The sequence below is a fragment of the Phyllostomus hastatus genome, unplaced genomic scaffold (assembly GCF_019186645.2).
Source record: "Phyllostomus hastatus isolate PE091 unplaced genomic scaffold, TTU_PhHast_1.1 phas_scaffold_261, whole genome shotgun sequence".
In the NCBI taxonomy this organism is placed as follows: Eukaryota; Metazoa; Chordata; class Mammalia; order Chiroptera; family Phyllostomidae; genus Phyllostomus; species Phyllostomus hastatus.
Genome location: NW_025334021.1, coordinates 163,943 through 178,981, shown reverse-complemented (window position 1 = coordinate 178,981; position 15,039 = coordinate 163,943). Strand labels below are relative to the sequence as shown.

The following is a 15,039-nucleotide window of genomic DNA, read 5'->3' as shown; positions in this document are numbered from 1 at the left end:
TGCAGACTGAGGGTGAAGGACAGAGCCTGCAGCTGGCACAGTGGTCAGGAAGTGTGGGGTCAGGTGTTTTCCGGGAGTTGCTACATCAATATCCTGGAGCAAAGGGGAAGAGCTAATGCAGATGGTCCTGAGTGCAGGTTGAGTACAATTCCTGTGAGACACTGAGAGAGGCTGGGCCGTGCCCAGGGCAGGAGGCTATGCCCATGACCAGGGCCCAGGGAATATCAGTGGGGCTGAGACAGTGCCCAGAACAGTGGTGGGGCTGCAGCAGAGGCCGATGGCTGTGCCCACCAGGGCTGGGTGGTGACTGTGGTGGCCCCAGATCTCAGGCACTGTCTGTGGTCGGTGCTGGCAGAGGTGCACACAGGTCCACCTTGTCACCTAGACCTCCATGCACCCACTTTGAAGACAAGACCCTTGGAGGCCCTCTTGTGCATGCTGGGGAGGGAAGGGCAGGATGCTGGTTGGTCTCTATTATTTCGTGATGCCGAGAAGACAGAACTCAGGTGAGCCTTGGTTTGTAAGGAATAAAGGTCACGCCTTCTCAAGAGCAGGTGTGGGATTTACCTGTGATGCTTCCTGACAGTCACTCTTACAGAGAAAAGAGGCATCTTCCCTCCCCCCTTTCTCATCAGGCCCTGTGAACGCACTGCACGTTCCTAATACCCCCGATACAAGAGCCCAAACTTCCCTTTCTATTGGGCAGACTGAGAGCTGCCTCCAGAGCACCTACAGGCCCATCCTCTAAGAACCAACACAGGTGGCTTCTCTGTCCTCAGCTGCCTGTACTGCTTCCTATCTGACCAGTCAACCTCCCCAGCCAGCCCCCTCATGGGTCAGCACTTGGCAGACCCCCTACTGAACCCTCCCATACACAGCAGGGCCATCACCAGCCCTGGGCCCTGGAATCTGGGACAACCTCCTCTGAGGGAGGGGCTCTCACATGACAGCACTTCCTCCTCAGGACACACCACCTGCTGTGGGTCTTGGGGCCCTGTTTCCTGTGTCCCCACATTCCTGTCCCTGACCACAGAGGGCAGCAGTGGGGTTGCTTCTAGAGGAAAGAGCGCTTTCTGCATCTTCTTATTGGCAGGACGACACCATTGGCAGAATGACAGATGACTTGTGTAAGGCAGCATCTGGAAGGGAAAATGCATCAAAGATGAGATTCCAGACCCTCTGCCACTGTTCCACAGAGTGTATCCAGCTGGGAAAACCACCAACTTCCCTGCTTTTGGTGTTCAATTGTTGTCCTATGTGAATATCCTTAATACATTTTTGTTAATTAAAGACAAGAGAAACTGAAAGAAACTCAATGTGTCTGGCAATAAGGGGTCAGACAGAGCAGGGCAGGATGTGGCTAGAGGTAGACATGGCCAGAGGGGACACATTGATAAGGGATCTGGTGTGGCTGCAGTCCAACCATTTGAGGGTTTCAGATGAAAGGAGAGTCATCAATATTTTCTGTAACTTCACCTGCAGGACAGAACAGGGCAGTGGTGGCAGGGAGAGTCCCCTGGACACCCCAGTAGCTGCTGTGTAGGGGGGAGTGAGGGAGTTCAGATTGGGGACACAGTCCCCAGCAGGGACGTGGGTACACATGAGGACACATGGAGAGAAATCAGCAGGGATCTGGGATGGAGGGACATGAGGAGGGACATACAGGGAACCTAGGGTGACTGTGTTGCCTGGTCCTGGACTCCCAACCCTCACTGAGAAAACAGGAGCAGAGTGATGAGGAGTCGGGTGTGAGTGGGCGAGAACCAGGGGTCCAGTTTTGCATTTAATGGCTGTGAGTGTTTTGGAGATCAGTATGACATGCCAGGGTGTTTGCAGCCATCAGGAGAGACTTGGGAAGGACATTCCTTGGCTGTAACCAGGATTCAATCCCTCCCGGAACCCACAGGACTCCGGTCAGAGGGGCCCTTGGGATGGGAGGGATTAGAGGTGTAAAAATCAGTCTTCTCCTTGGGTGTGGATCGCCCAGCACAGGCAGAGAGTAGCAAGGGAAGGCCCAGGGTAAACATATCCACTGTGTAGTCTTTTTAACTGGGGCTCAAGGTCAGTGAGCTGCAGGAGAAGACTTTGTCTCCTCTGTCACCTCCAAACTACCCTCATCCACATCACTCCCAGTGGGCATCTTCCTTCCTCTGTAGAGGGTCCCAGCCTCTCACCACCTTCTCTGTTCTTATCCTCTGGGTTAGAGGACAGAGCCCTACAGGTTGGGAAGTGTGCAGTGGCCATGCCGTGGGCTCATTTCCGTGGTCTCACAGGAAGCAAGTCTGGGTCCCCCAGGCCTGACTCTAACTTCCCCTCCTAAGGTCCACAGAGGCTTTGGTTTCCAAAAGGCATTTCTACTGAGATACTCCATAACCAGGGTGAACCCATGTCCACATAAAGACCATGTGGTATTAACTCCATCATAGATGGGCAAAGACTGAGATATAAATAAAAGAGAAGTGTACAGAGATATAAATAAATGATAAATGACAGGTAAAGGATAGATTCATAGATAATAGGTAAACATGTAGATAGAGGGGATGGATGGGTAGATAGAGAAGTAGAGGACAGGTAGATGGATAGATAAGTAAGTGATAGGTAGATAGAAAAATGATAGTTACATGGATACATACGTACCATAGATAGATATATACATACTTAGATACATAGATACTTATGCAGATACATGGATACATAGATAAATATATGGATTGAAAGTTACATAGATACTTACATATACCAATGATTATATACATAAACACATAGTCACTTTGATACATAGATAGTAACATAGATACATACATACTTAGATACATAGATAGATACTTAGATACAGAGAGAAATATGTGGACACCATAAGCAGGGAAACTTATTGGCCTGGCTTCCAATTCCACAGGCTGACAGTCCCCAGCAACACACTTATGCAAACACTTCAGTTTCCCAAGTGCAGAAGGAGAACCATACAGCTCTCTTGAGACCTTCACATGATGACTGAGGGGGCACAGAGAGGAGAGTGGCACTGGAAGGACACTCAGTCTGCCCCCTCATGCTCTCCAGGGCAGGTGGCAGCCTGCTTGGCCGCAATGTCCCTGTCTCTGTGTTCCTCTGTGTCCTGTGACCCTGGACTGTGCTTGGCACACACCTGCCTCCCAGTTGGCTCCAGTAACTCCTAAATTAAAAGCCCGTAAGTGTACAGAAGCAAATGCACTAATGAATTAGTCATGTTGCCCAAAGTTTTGTGGGAGGAGCTTCACGGAAGGTTGTGTTTGCAAAGAACCAGTTGGATCTGGGGCTGGAGTTCTAACTGAATGCTGTGGGTGTCTCTAGGTCCATCTATGGCATAGATCACAGGCACTGTGTGTAGAGAAGGTGGACTCCTAGCCTCTGTCCCTCACTACAGGGAGTCACATGATTATGACCTCACAGGGGAGGGCCCAGCCCCAAGAGGGGGAGAAACAGGACCTGGAAGGAAAGACCTGAGACTTCTCAGGGGCACAGCCCAGGGTGTGGCTGCTGGGCCACAGCATCAGATAGGCAGTCTCCCAGGAAGAGCTTGGGTCAGTGGGAAGGGACTTCCTCATTGTCCTGGGTCAGCCAGGTGAGGTCTGATAGAGAGGAGGTGATGTCTGCAATGCTGGCTGTCACGTCCTCCTGGATGGGGTGGGGCTCAGCCTCTCCAAGGGTACAAACCTGAGGCTCTCCCCAGACCTCAAGCTCATGCCCAGGGGGCACCCAGTCCTGTGGTCACTGCTGCTCAAGGAGAAGAGCATCAGGCTCTGGGAGTGTGCCCTCCCTCCTGGCACCAAGGCCTGTGTGCATTATGACCCTAGGCCTCAACCCCACCTACCCAGGGCCCCATGTTCCCCAGCCCCAATCACCCAGCACCTCCAAGAAACACAAGGTTCAGACCATGGACTCTGCCCTGGGGAAGAACCCAGGAGGTGAACCTGAGGATTCAGGGTGGTGTGGCCACAGCAGTCGGTGTCCCGGTGTACTGCAGGGAACCCAGCATCTGTGGTCAGAATTACAGCACTGACTCTCCTGGGGCTCCACTATGGGCAGATGGCAGCTGGTGGGACCTTCAGATTCTGTGACCTGTGAGCCTGTTCCTGTATTGGATCCATTCTTGCTCTCCTGTGTCTCTAGATAATGTATAAACCAGAACCTACTGTTTCTATGTCCCTGGAGAACCCAGGCTAATGCACTAATAGATCAAAAGTAACAGACTTCCAGCCAAGATGGAGGTGTAGGTAGACACCCTGTGCCTCCTCGCACAACCGAAACTAAGGACAACAAAAATTTAGAACAAAAAAAAAAACAACCAGAACAGAGAGAAATGAACTGTACGAAAGTCTGACAACCATTCATCCAGACAGGTAAGTGGGGCGGAGTCGGAGGCCTACAGAGAGGGGTCTAGGGGTCCCAGCAGGAAAGAGTGGTGGCTGGCAGTCAAGGGCTCGCAGGGCACACAGGGCAGTTGGCAGACCCACTAGCAGACCCTGAATGAGGGAGGCAATGAGCAGACCCAGTGAGGCATGCAAGGCAGCTGGCTGTCCCCAGTCATACATTCATGCACATATAAACTAGGCAAAAATGGGAAGTGACACAGACCAGGCAACCCAGGGACCCAGCGCCAGAAAATAAAGCCTAAAAGCACGAACTGCAAACACTTGTGGGGGTTGAGGTGCCAGGAGAAACTTCCAGCCTCACAGAAGAGCTCCTTGGGGAAACCCACAGGGTCCTAGAACGTAAACCAGCCCACCTACCCAGGAATCAGCACCAGGAGGGCCCAATCTGCTTGTGGGGAGTGGCAGAGGGGAAAGAAGTCCGAGAGGGAGCAGAGCAGGTGTCACTGTTCCCTCTTGGACCCCGCCCCCACATACAATGTCACAACCCAGCAACTGGGGTGCCTTGCCCTCAGGAACACCTAATGCTCTGCCCCTCAATATGTAAAGGCAAGATCAGACAAAAAAATGGCTCAAACAGAACAAATCAAAGCCCCACAGACAATACTTTTAAACAACCAAGAGATAGCCAACCTATAAGATGCACTGTTCAAAGCACTGGTGATCAGGATGCTCACAGAATTGGTTAATTTTGGTCACAAATTAGACGAACAAATGAAGGCTACAATAAGTGAAATGAAGAAAACTGCACATGGAACCAATAGTGATTGAATGAAAGCTGGGTCTCACATCAATGGAGGGGACCAGAAGGAAGAAAGAAACAACCAAACAGAAAAAAATGAAGGAACAAGAATTCAAAAAAAAAAAATTAGAAGAGGCTTAGGAACCTCCAGGACATCCTTAAACATTCCAACATCCGATTTATAGGGGTACCAGAAGAAGAAGAGGAAGAACAACAAATGGAAAAGTGATTTGAACAAATAATAAAGGAGAACTTCCCCAATCTGGCAAAGGAAATAGACTTCCAGGAAGTCCAGGAAGCTCAGAGAGTCCCAAACAAGTTGGACCCAAGGAGGAACACACCAAGGCACATCATAATTATATTAGCCAAGGTAAAAATGAAGGAGAAAATCCTAGAAGCAGCAAGAGATAAGGGGACAATAACCTACAAAGGAATTCCCATCAGACTGTCAGCTGATTTCTCAAAAGAGACCTTACAGGCAAGAAGGGGCTGGAAAGAAGTATTCCAAGTCACAAATGGCAAGGCATACATCCAAGATTGCTCTATCCAGCAAAGCTTTTATTTAGAATGGAAGGGCAGATAAAGTGCTTCCCAGATTAGGTCAAGTTAAAGGAGTTCATCATCACCAAGCCCTTATTATATGAAATGTTAAAGGGACTTATCTAAGAAAAGGAAGATAAAAAATCTGAACAGTAAAAAAAGACATCAAATTCACAGTTAACAACCACACCTAAAATAAAAACAAAAAAAAAGCAAACTAAGCAATCAACTAGAACAGTAACAGAACCACAGAAATGGAGATCACATGGAGGGTTAGCAACAGGGGGGTGGGAGGAGGAGAGAGGGGGAAAAGGTACAGAGAATAAGTAGCAAAGATGGTAGGTAGAAAATAGACAGGGGGAGGGTAAGAATAGTATGGAAATGTAGAAGCTAAAGAATTTATGACACATGGACATGAACTAAAGAGGGAGAATGTGGTGGGAGAAGGTGCGCAGGGTGGAGGGGAGTGAAGGGGGAAAATGGGACAACCGTAATAGCATAATTAATACAATATGTATATATATATTTTTTTTAAAAAGGTAACAAAGAGATGGAAAGGCAGAAATTCAATCCATGAGGGGCCCCCAGAAAATAAAGATAAAAATGGAGAATCAGAAAGCAAATTTCTGAAGGAAAATCACTCCTGAGTAGAACTAGCACGTGAAAGATCAGCACAATTTATAATTGAGGAGGAAGGCTGGACACCCACCCTCTCTGAGCCAGGACAGAAACCTCTTGGCTAGTGAGATGCTTTCCTCTCCTGAGGTCAGAGGTAGCTGACCTTGGGCAAGTTAGTATCTCACTGACTGGTTTTTAAAAAACAAAAGAGAGAAAAGACTGCAGGTACTATGGAGGGTTTGAACCAGGATTCAATATACTAATGTTTCACAGAACTGAAATACCAACTACACTTTTAAAAGACCTGATTGAGATTTGGTTGAAATTTTAAAATATTCTTTTAATATAGAGTAACATTTTTAATACCAGGCCTGTAACAGGCATGCAAGTTTCTTCTTTTTTCTATTCAAAAAAAAAACAAACAAAAAAAAACCACTAAATTAATCCCAGTGAGACAAAAAAAAAAAACCAACAAAAGCCACACTAAATTAATCCCAGTGAGACGCTGGCGCCCCCTAGAGGTCCTCACGGTAAAGACTCCTTTTAACCTTATGGGGCAGCCAGTTTGACCCATAAGCTGGGTCTGGTGACACCAGATGGGAAACATTATCTGGGTCTCTGAAAACTCCTGCACAGCATTAGCTGGGTCTCTCGAAACTGCTAGAGAATATTAGCTGGGTCTCTGGAAACAGCCAGATGCCCCTAGCTGGGTCTCTGGAAACAAGAGTTACAACTGTGCTTCACCAAACTAGTTGGTTGTAGGAAGGGACCTCCTGGTTAGTGAACCTCCTGCTTGTTCAGTACAGGACCCCGAAGTCCAGGTCTTGCCTCCAGGAGAAATGTGTTGATGACTTTCAGGGAGGAAATAGTTCAATAGGGAAGTCCTCCAAGTAGACGCTACTGGCCTTTGCAAGAGTGGCGTCCTGTGTCTCCAGGTGCAGAGGCCAGGTGGTCCTGAAGTCAGTGTCTGGGGAGGGCTATATACATGTTGGACTCAGCTGTGGGCTCCGTGGGTTGTGGGGACTCAGTGAGAGCTGCTCTCCATGTGAGGGCCTGCTGGTCCAGCTGGGCATATGTTACCTCCTGGGGGTCACCGGCAGCAGGGCTCTGAGGCACAAACCCAGACTAAGTTAGTGTGGCCGAGGCTGAGAAGTGGGAGCTGTGGGAAGGAAAGACTGGGCAGCCAGCTTCCATGTGGCCACTGTCATCCCACCTCCATAAACTCCACTGTGTGGCCTCAATCCACACAGAGTCCCAGTTGGTCTGTGTGACCCACAGAACATGGTACAAGTTGAGGGCCTGTCACCTCCTAGGAGGGACCACAAAAGACATTGTGGCTTTTGCCCATCCACTCTGAGATCCCACCCTCTGGGGAGGCCAGCTCCATGGAGGAGCCCACCTGCTTGCAGAGGAACTGAGGCCTCCCATCTCCAGCCCTGTGGGGGTGCCACGCTACATGTGGACCATGCAGCCCCAATCAAGCCTTCAGCTGGACACAGCCCTGGTCATCTGCACAGCAACCTCACGAGAGTCCCTGAGCCAGCACCACCCAGCACATTCCATCTGCTTCCAAATCCTCACCCAGGATGTTGGGATGATTTTGTGAACCTGTTACAGTGAGGGTGCTCTGTTACCCAGAAACCAGTGGCAAATACAAGGACTACTGGGCTGTGCATGTCTCCATTTTCCTCAGGAAGTGCATCCACTGTGGTGGCCACATCTGGAGGGGAGAGAACAGTGGTCAGCTCTTGGGGGTGGACCTTTGAAGCCAAATGTGCCTGAGAATTCACAGGGTCCGATTTCATACCCTCCTCCTCCAGAAGAGCCTACAATGTTCCCAGACACCCTCCCACCCCCACTGCTTCTGGAATGGCACTGAATGTACATTTCCCTTCTCCCAAGAGGTCCCCTCTCCTTGTCCCTTTACCTGCTGGGCTCTCTGTGACGTCAACTGTCAAGCTGAGCCTGAGGAGAAAGAACAGGTGAGCATGGGGGGCACCTGGAGGAAGAGAAGTGGAAGAGGGGGTACATGGTCACCCTGAGGGGGATCTCACCTCTCCTGGGGCCTTGGCTCCTCATCTTTGCAGCTGGGGGGCCCTGAGGACAGTCAGGGGTGTGAATTAGGAGGGAATCTGTCTTCCCAGCACCCCAAATACCTTCCCACATGACCCCCACCCCCGACCCCCGAGACTCACCACGTTTTTTCTGACGATGACAGCGGACTAAGAGGAGGGTCAGGAGGGGGGGACAAAGCAGAGAGGCCACACAGATCCCAACAAGAATATAAAGAAGCGCTGGTGACCGGCCTGGGGGAACATGGGAGATGGAACCAAGGTATCAGTAGTGTGCATTTACTGAACACCTCCTGCATACCATGCCTGTGCTGGGGGCTTGGCATGTTCAAGCCTCATGGATGATCTCTCATGTGCCTCGTAGTCCTGCCACACAGGAACCATCACCCCCATTTCATTAAACCGGGATCCTGAGTGGGGACGTCTTCTGTCCACAGGACAATGGCAGAGATGGAATGTGATGGACATCCAACCCCATTCTTTCCCTCCCCCAAGAGGCACGCTCCAGGTCCATGGCCCTCTGACCCCATCACTCACTGCTGGTCTTAGTGTCCTGGGAATTTGTCTGCATGTGTCTTAGGAGTAAGGAATCAGGGATAAATGGGCCAAAGGCCAGAGCTGGGCAGAGGCGGCTCTGAGTGTCTTTGCTCCCCACCCAGGAGGTCTCCCTGGCTCTGAGACCCTCACCTGTTCTCTCCAGTGCTGCTCTGCTGGTGGAGCTTTCTGTGAGGATAGAAATACCGTTTGTCAGTCCTGTCCAAATTGGTAACCACATTATTGAATCCACTGATATTGAAGTTAAACAAATGCGTCGATGTGTCAAAAACAGATATGTATATATGTGTGTATATGTGTATATAGACATGTATGTCATTTTTAAAAAATAATCCTTCACCTTGCTCACCCAGTCCCCAACCCCTCCCATCTGACAGCTGTCATTCTGTTCTGGGTATCTGTGCCTCTGTTTCTATTTTGTTACATTTTGTTCATTAGACTCCACATAGAAGTGAGATCATATGGTATTTGTCTTTCTCTGACTCTCCTAGCCCAGGGCAGAGGGCTCGACCCCAGAGCCTGATCCTAGGCACAGAGCCCCCAAAATCTTCTCTAGACTGAAGCCTCTACTCACCAGCTGTGGTGGGGGGCTTTGTGAGTATGAGGGGGGTGGAACTGACAACTCTGGGGGCTCCTGTGAACAGGGCAGGAAAATGTTGATACTATGTGGGAGCTGCCTGGAGTCCATCCCACTCAGCCTGGCACCTCTCCACCCTGATCGTCCACCCACAGGTCACATCAGTCCATCACTCAGTCCTAGACAACCCCTGACATTCCTGAGAAATGGGGGACAGGAGTCAGGGAGAGGCCCCTGCTCCATTCTGCTGAGGGGAAGTAGCCATTCCTCTCACCTCCCACCACCATGCTGTTCTTCACCCCATGAGTCAGCAAGGAATTGATCCTGTGAAATCCAGGAGCACATGGAAGGGGTCAGAGTGTCCCTGGTGGACTCCCAGTCCAGGACATCTCAGGCCTGAACACACTGGGGAAGGACAGCTTCAACCCCCAAATTCCTCAAAGCAACGTCCAGCCCTGTTATGGTACCTGGACCACATGAGTTTCCAAAAAAGATCAATCATGCATAAAGGACTCATTACCTAGGGCCCCATCAAGTCTGGCCCAGAAAAAAAAAGGACAGTAAACACCATCCTGCGGGGTGTGACACCTGTCTCCTTGAAGGGGGTGTGTCACCAACTGACCTCTGGGACTCCACTCCCCACCCAGCGCTGCAGGGAGAGCTCTGTGTCCACAACAATGCCGGGCTCAGTGCCCAGGCCATCATGGTGTCAGGAATGGTCCAGGGCTCCAGGGCCTTGAGATGGGTGTGAGGGTCAAAGGACAGGAGTGCAGAGGGACAGGGGAGTCACAGGGCTGGGGGCCAGCAGGAGGCCAGGGAGCCTGGGACAGAGGACATGGTTGGGACTGGATGCAGGGACCTGGGGCAAACCTGACACTGGAGTGGAACCATCCTCACCTGTCGCATTCAGCTCTAGGAGCTCAATGCGCTCAGACCAGCTGTGCCCTTCACAATACCAGCAGAAATAACTCCCAGCAGTGAGTTCATTCACTGTGTCAATGTGGAATGTGGCCTCTGCCCAGAGTGAACCACGCTGAGACACGTTTCTCTGATCCCAATGGTCAAGTCTTCTGTTCTTCTTCTTCAGATGGAATAGCTCAGCCCAGACTGGGCCCTGGCACATGATGGTCACAGGCTGTCCCCCGTGGATCACAGGGCTCACCTCAGCACTAATGGAGGATTTGGGAAAGGTCCCTGGGAGGAAGCAGAGCACATCTCAGGGACCCTCAGGAGGAAGTCACCACTCTCACAGTCCCCTGTTTTCTGGGTTCACTTCCATGCTTCTAGCAAACTTGCAGAGCTGAGCAACCATCTCCATGACCCAATTCAGAACATCCCACCATCCTTTTCCCAAACACCACCCCCACACCCATTCCCAGGGGACTATAAATCCTCATCACTGCAGAGTGATGCCCCTTACACAGGACCCTGAGTCCTAGTCACCTGTTGGGCTTTTCTCAGGGTGATAAGGGAAGTATCAGAGCAGGCTAGAGTCCTAGGCACATCTCCCTACCCACGGCTACTTTCTAGGGGACAGAGACTCTTGGAGGGAGGCAGAGGGTGAGGATGTGGGGACAGGGAAGCAGGAGTCAGATGTGGGAGTGACCTGGGCTGGGTCTGAAGGGCAGCTGTGTGACCCTGTTGGGACGAATGGGGACTGCAGAGCTCCACTGGAAGTCTACTTGGGGGTGGAGCTCCACCCAGATCTGGTCACATGACCCCAGGGGGTGGGGATTCCTGACTCCAGGGCAATCCTCTGAGCAGCACTCACCTCTGTTCCCACTGCATTCTCTACCTTCCTCACATCCTGTTCCCATTTCTAGTATTGGGGGTCCTGAAGATCCATGTGTGCCATGTTTCTGGGGTGAGGGGAACACAGGGCATGTATCTCTGAAACAGGAACATGGCACCCACAGTACATGATCCTTGAAAGAGGCAGGCGCTGGCTGAGGCTCCCCACTCGTTCCCTGACTCCTTCTTTCCACCACATCCTAGTTCCTCTCCATCCATCTACAGAGAGGCTCTATGTGCCACTGGCCCCAAACACATGAGAAACACGCACAGTCACCTGCCTCCTTGTCTGGAGGGAAGAGGGAACATGGATGCTGATGAAGGAATTATGCAAGCCCACAGCCACACTTGGTGACAAGTGCACCAGGTGAGTGTGGGAGTCTCAGGGCCAACAAGGGACAGCTGACCTCATCTGGGGGAGGCACAGCGAAGAAGTACAGATATAAGACCTGAAGGCCAAGTGTGAACCAGCCCAGCTCAGCGAGAAGACAGTCAGCCTGGAAGAAGGTCAGGTCCAGCGGTACAAGGGTGTTTGTGGAAGTGAAAGAAAGGCTGCATCTCTACTGACCAGTGAGTCAAACAGCGTGAGAACAGACCCTTCCAGACAGAGTGTTCTGGGTCTCATCCTAGCTGAAGGTAAGCTGTCAGAAGATGCTAAGGAATATTAACATTTTGCCGGAAAACACATCATACATGAAAAAGTGAATTTAAAAAGGTAGACTTACTGTTCTGCATGTGGATGGTCTGGCCCAGGCAGAGCACTGGAAGAGAAGCTGTGGTGAGAAAAACGCCCAGCGCCCGGCCTCCTCCCGGGGCTGCACTCAGGGGCCCTGATGCAGGCAGGGCTCAGCCCCTGTGAATGTCCAGCTCCCTCCTCAGCATTCCCTCTGAGCACAGCCCTTCTTCTTGCCCTGAGTTTCAACAAAGCCCCAATCCCCTCTCCCAACAGGTTCTCAGTCTGAACCTGTCCCCACACTAAGGTACCCACATCTAGGCCTCAACTCCCCATGGTCAAACTTGGGTCAGGGCCTGAGCTGAGGTGTCAGACCTCCAAGGGAGACCATGAGTCTCCTGGGCTGGAGTCAGGACTCAGCAGGGACATAGATACCTCCCTAGGCTACCACCTCCTCTGTCCTGGAATGTTATCCCTCCATTCCAGCACTCACCCAGGACCAAGAGGGATGTGGGACAAAGGTCCATGGCCAGACCTGCAGCTGCACCATCCTGGAGCTAGAGAATGAAGGACAGAGCCTGTAGCTGACACAGTGGACAGGAAGTGTGGCTCAGGGGTTTTCCCAGAGTTGTTACATCAAAGTCCCATGAAAAACAGAAGGGCTAATGCAAACGGTCCTGAGTGCAAGTTGAGTACAATATGTGTGAGAAATTGAAAGAAACTGGAGCCCTGCCCAGTGCAGGAGGCTGTGCCCATGCTGAGGACTCAGGGAGCCACAGCAGGGCTGAGATTGTGTGCAGTTCAGGGTTGGGGCTGCAGCAGAGATTGATGGCTGTGCCCACCAGGGCTGGGCCCCAGTGACTGTGGCCCCAGGTCACAGGCACTGTCTGTGGTCAGTGCTGGCAGTGGGGCTCAGGCTGCTGACTGCAGGCATCTCAGCCTTGGATGTATACCCCCCATAAGAAATGTATATGGCACATGGATGTGAGGGAAGCTGACATGCACATTCAAGTCCCCAGATGCCGCCAGCCCATTAACTTCAGTCTCCTGGAGCTTCCAGCCAGAGGGGACTCACACCACCGTGTCGTTTTCCACTACTGCCAAGGCCAAGTGTATCCTGGGAATTGCCCTCCCTTTCAGGACAGAATCATACAGGCTGGAGAGCTCAGCAAGAAATATGCATTGAGTAGCATGAACACCATGCAGTTGATCCACAATGGTACCTACATCTGTGATGCCAAAGCCCTCCTGACATCTCTCAGCTGGGACACATTCGGCTCTATGTGGTGGGGAAAGAGGTTTGGCCTGACTCCCGGGGTCAGGTGGTGGTGGGCATAGTGACAGCTGTAGTCAGGGGTCTCCCCCTGGTCATCACTGTGACTCTCGCTGTCCTCTACCAAAGGAAGAGCCCTAAGAATGATGACACTGCAGCCCCTCAGAGAGGGTGTCACCAGTTACACGGGCTCCACAGAAGTCCCCCTCTGACACAGGGGGTCTAGTAAAGAGCTTGCCTCCTGCATCTCCCCAGAGTACAGTCATGTAAGTGCAGTTAGATGACCCCAGGTGAACATCACAGTGATGAGATCAACAAGTTGAAGTCCACAGTTATGTAGACATCCAGAAAAATTAGGAGTAGACCCAGATCATACCCAAAGCAAGACACAAAGTCAAACTGGACTCTGGTGCAGGGGTGTGGGCCCAAACAACAGGGGCCTCAGACAAGAACAAGCAGAGAGAGGGAGGGGATGTGGACAAAGGCCGTGTGTGAATATCCTATATAATCTTCTGATGTGAGGAGCCTGTGGTGCATGATAAAGACCTGGTGTGAGTCTATGTATATAAGTCATATGGCTTCTTTTTGTACTTTCTGCATTCAGGGTCATGTACAGTGGGAGAAATTCAGCACCATTCCAGTCTCCATTGTAGGTATGGTGTGCCTTTGTGGAGACGTAGTGATCTTTAGTGTCCCATTTCCCTGAGCCACACCAGTCAGGGTCTCTGTTTTTTGTTGGTTCATTTTCCTCGGTTTTTCCGCAGATGGAACTGATGAACGAGGAGATGAGGAAGTGTCTCCACAATTCCTGCATCCTCCCCACACCTCATTCTGCCCCCTGGCAGCCTGGCCCCATTGCAAACCTGAGCTTTCTGTCTTCACTGAGAATGAAAAGCAACAGGAGATCAGTAAACATAGATTATTATCTGTCATCCCTCCAGTAGCTAGATTATTATTTAATCAAATTACTATTTTTAATTTAAAATGATATGGAAGCTCACAGTTACATGGCGATCACAGGACTGGTTTGGGGAAGGGGAAGTGATGGGCAGTGTCCACTTTTCTCCCCTTTAGTTTGGGGACTGTCCCCAGCTGCTTCCTTTTCCTTCCTGGCATCTGTCATTTTTGGGAGGGAGTCTGGAGGCTGAGTTCCAAGACAATTCTTATGGGAATACAGCAGCATTGAGAGTTCAAGCTGCTCTGAGGTGAGCTTCAAACACTCCCACAGATGTCACCAATTCTATTCTCACTCAGGGCACATACCTGGGTTGCAGGCCAGGTCCCCAGTAGGGGGTGCACGGAAGGCAACTACATATTGATGTTTCTCTCCCTCTCTTTCTCTCTCTCTTCCCCACTGTCTAAAAATAAATAAATAAAATCTTTAAAAAGAGAAAGATAAAATAAGATTATGTGCCTGTTTACCTGTTTTTCAGATAATTTTTTTTGTTCAGAAAACTAGAAACTAACAAAATAGTCACCTCCAATACGGGGTGGGAAGAAGGGAATAGCATCAAGTGGTCATCTCTGAGCGTACCATTCCAGGTGGTTGTCACTTCTTTTTTTTTATTTTATTTTAATCATTGTTCAAGTACAGTTTTCTCCCTTTTACTCCCACTCCAGCCCACTCGCCCATCCCTCCCCACTTCCATCCCATTACCACCCTCCCCCTAGTTTTTGTCCATGTGTCCTAGAAATTTGTTCCTGTAAACCCTTCCCATTCTCCCCTGAAATTCCCTCTTCTCTCCCCTCTGGTCACTGTCAGTCTGTCCTCTATTTCAGTCTTTGACTATAT

The 15,039-nt window shown here is 50.6% G+C and overlaps 1 pseudogene; it reads left to right on the top strand.

The window, feature by feature from the left end:
• Positions 1 to 11,612: 11,612 nt before the first annotated feature.
• LOC123804975 lies at positions 11,613 to 13,587 on the top strand (annotated as a pseudogene).
• Positions 13,588 to 15,039: the final 1,452 nt, after the last annotated feature.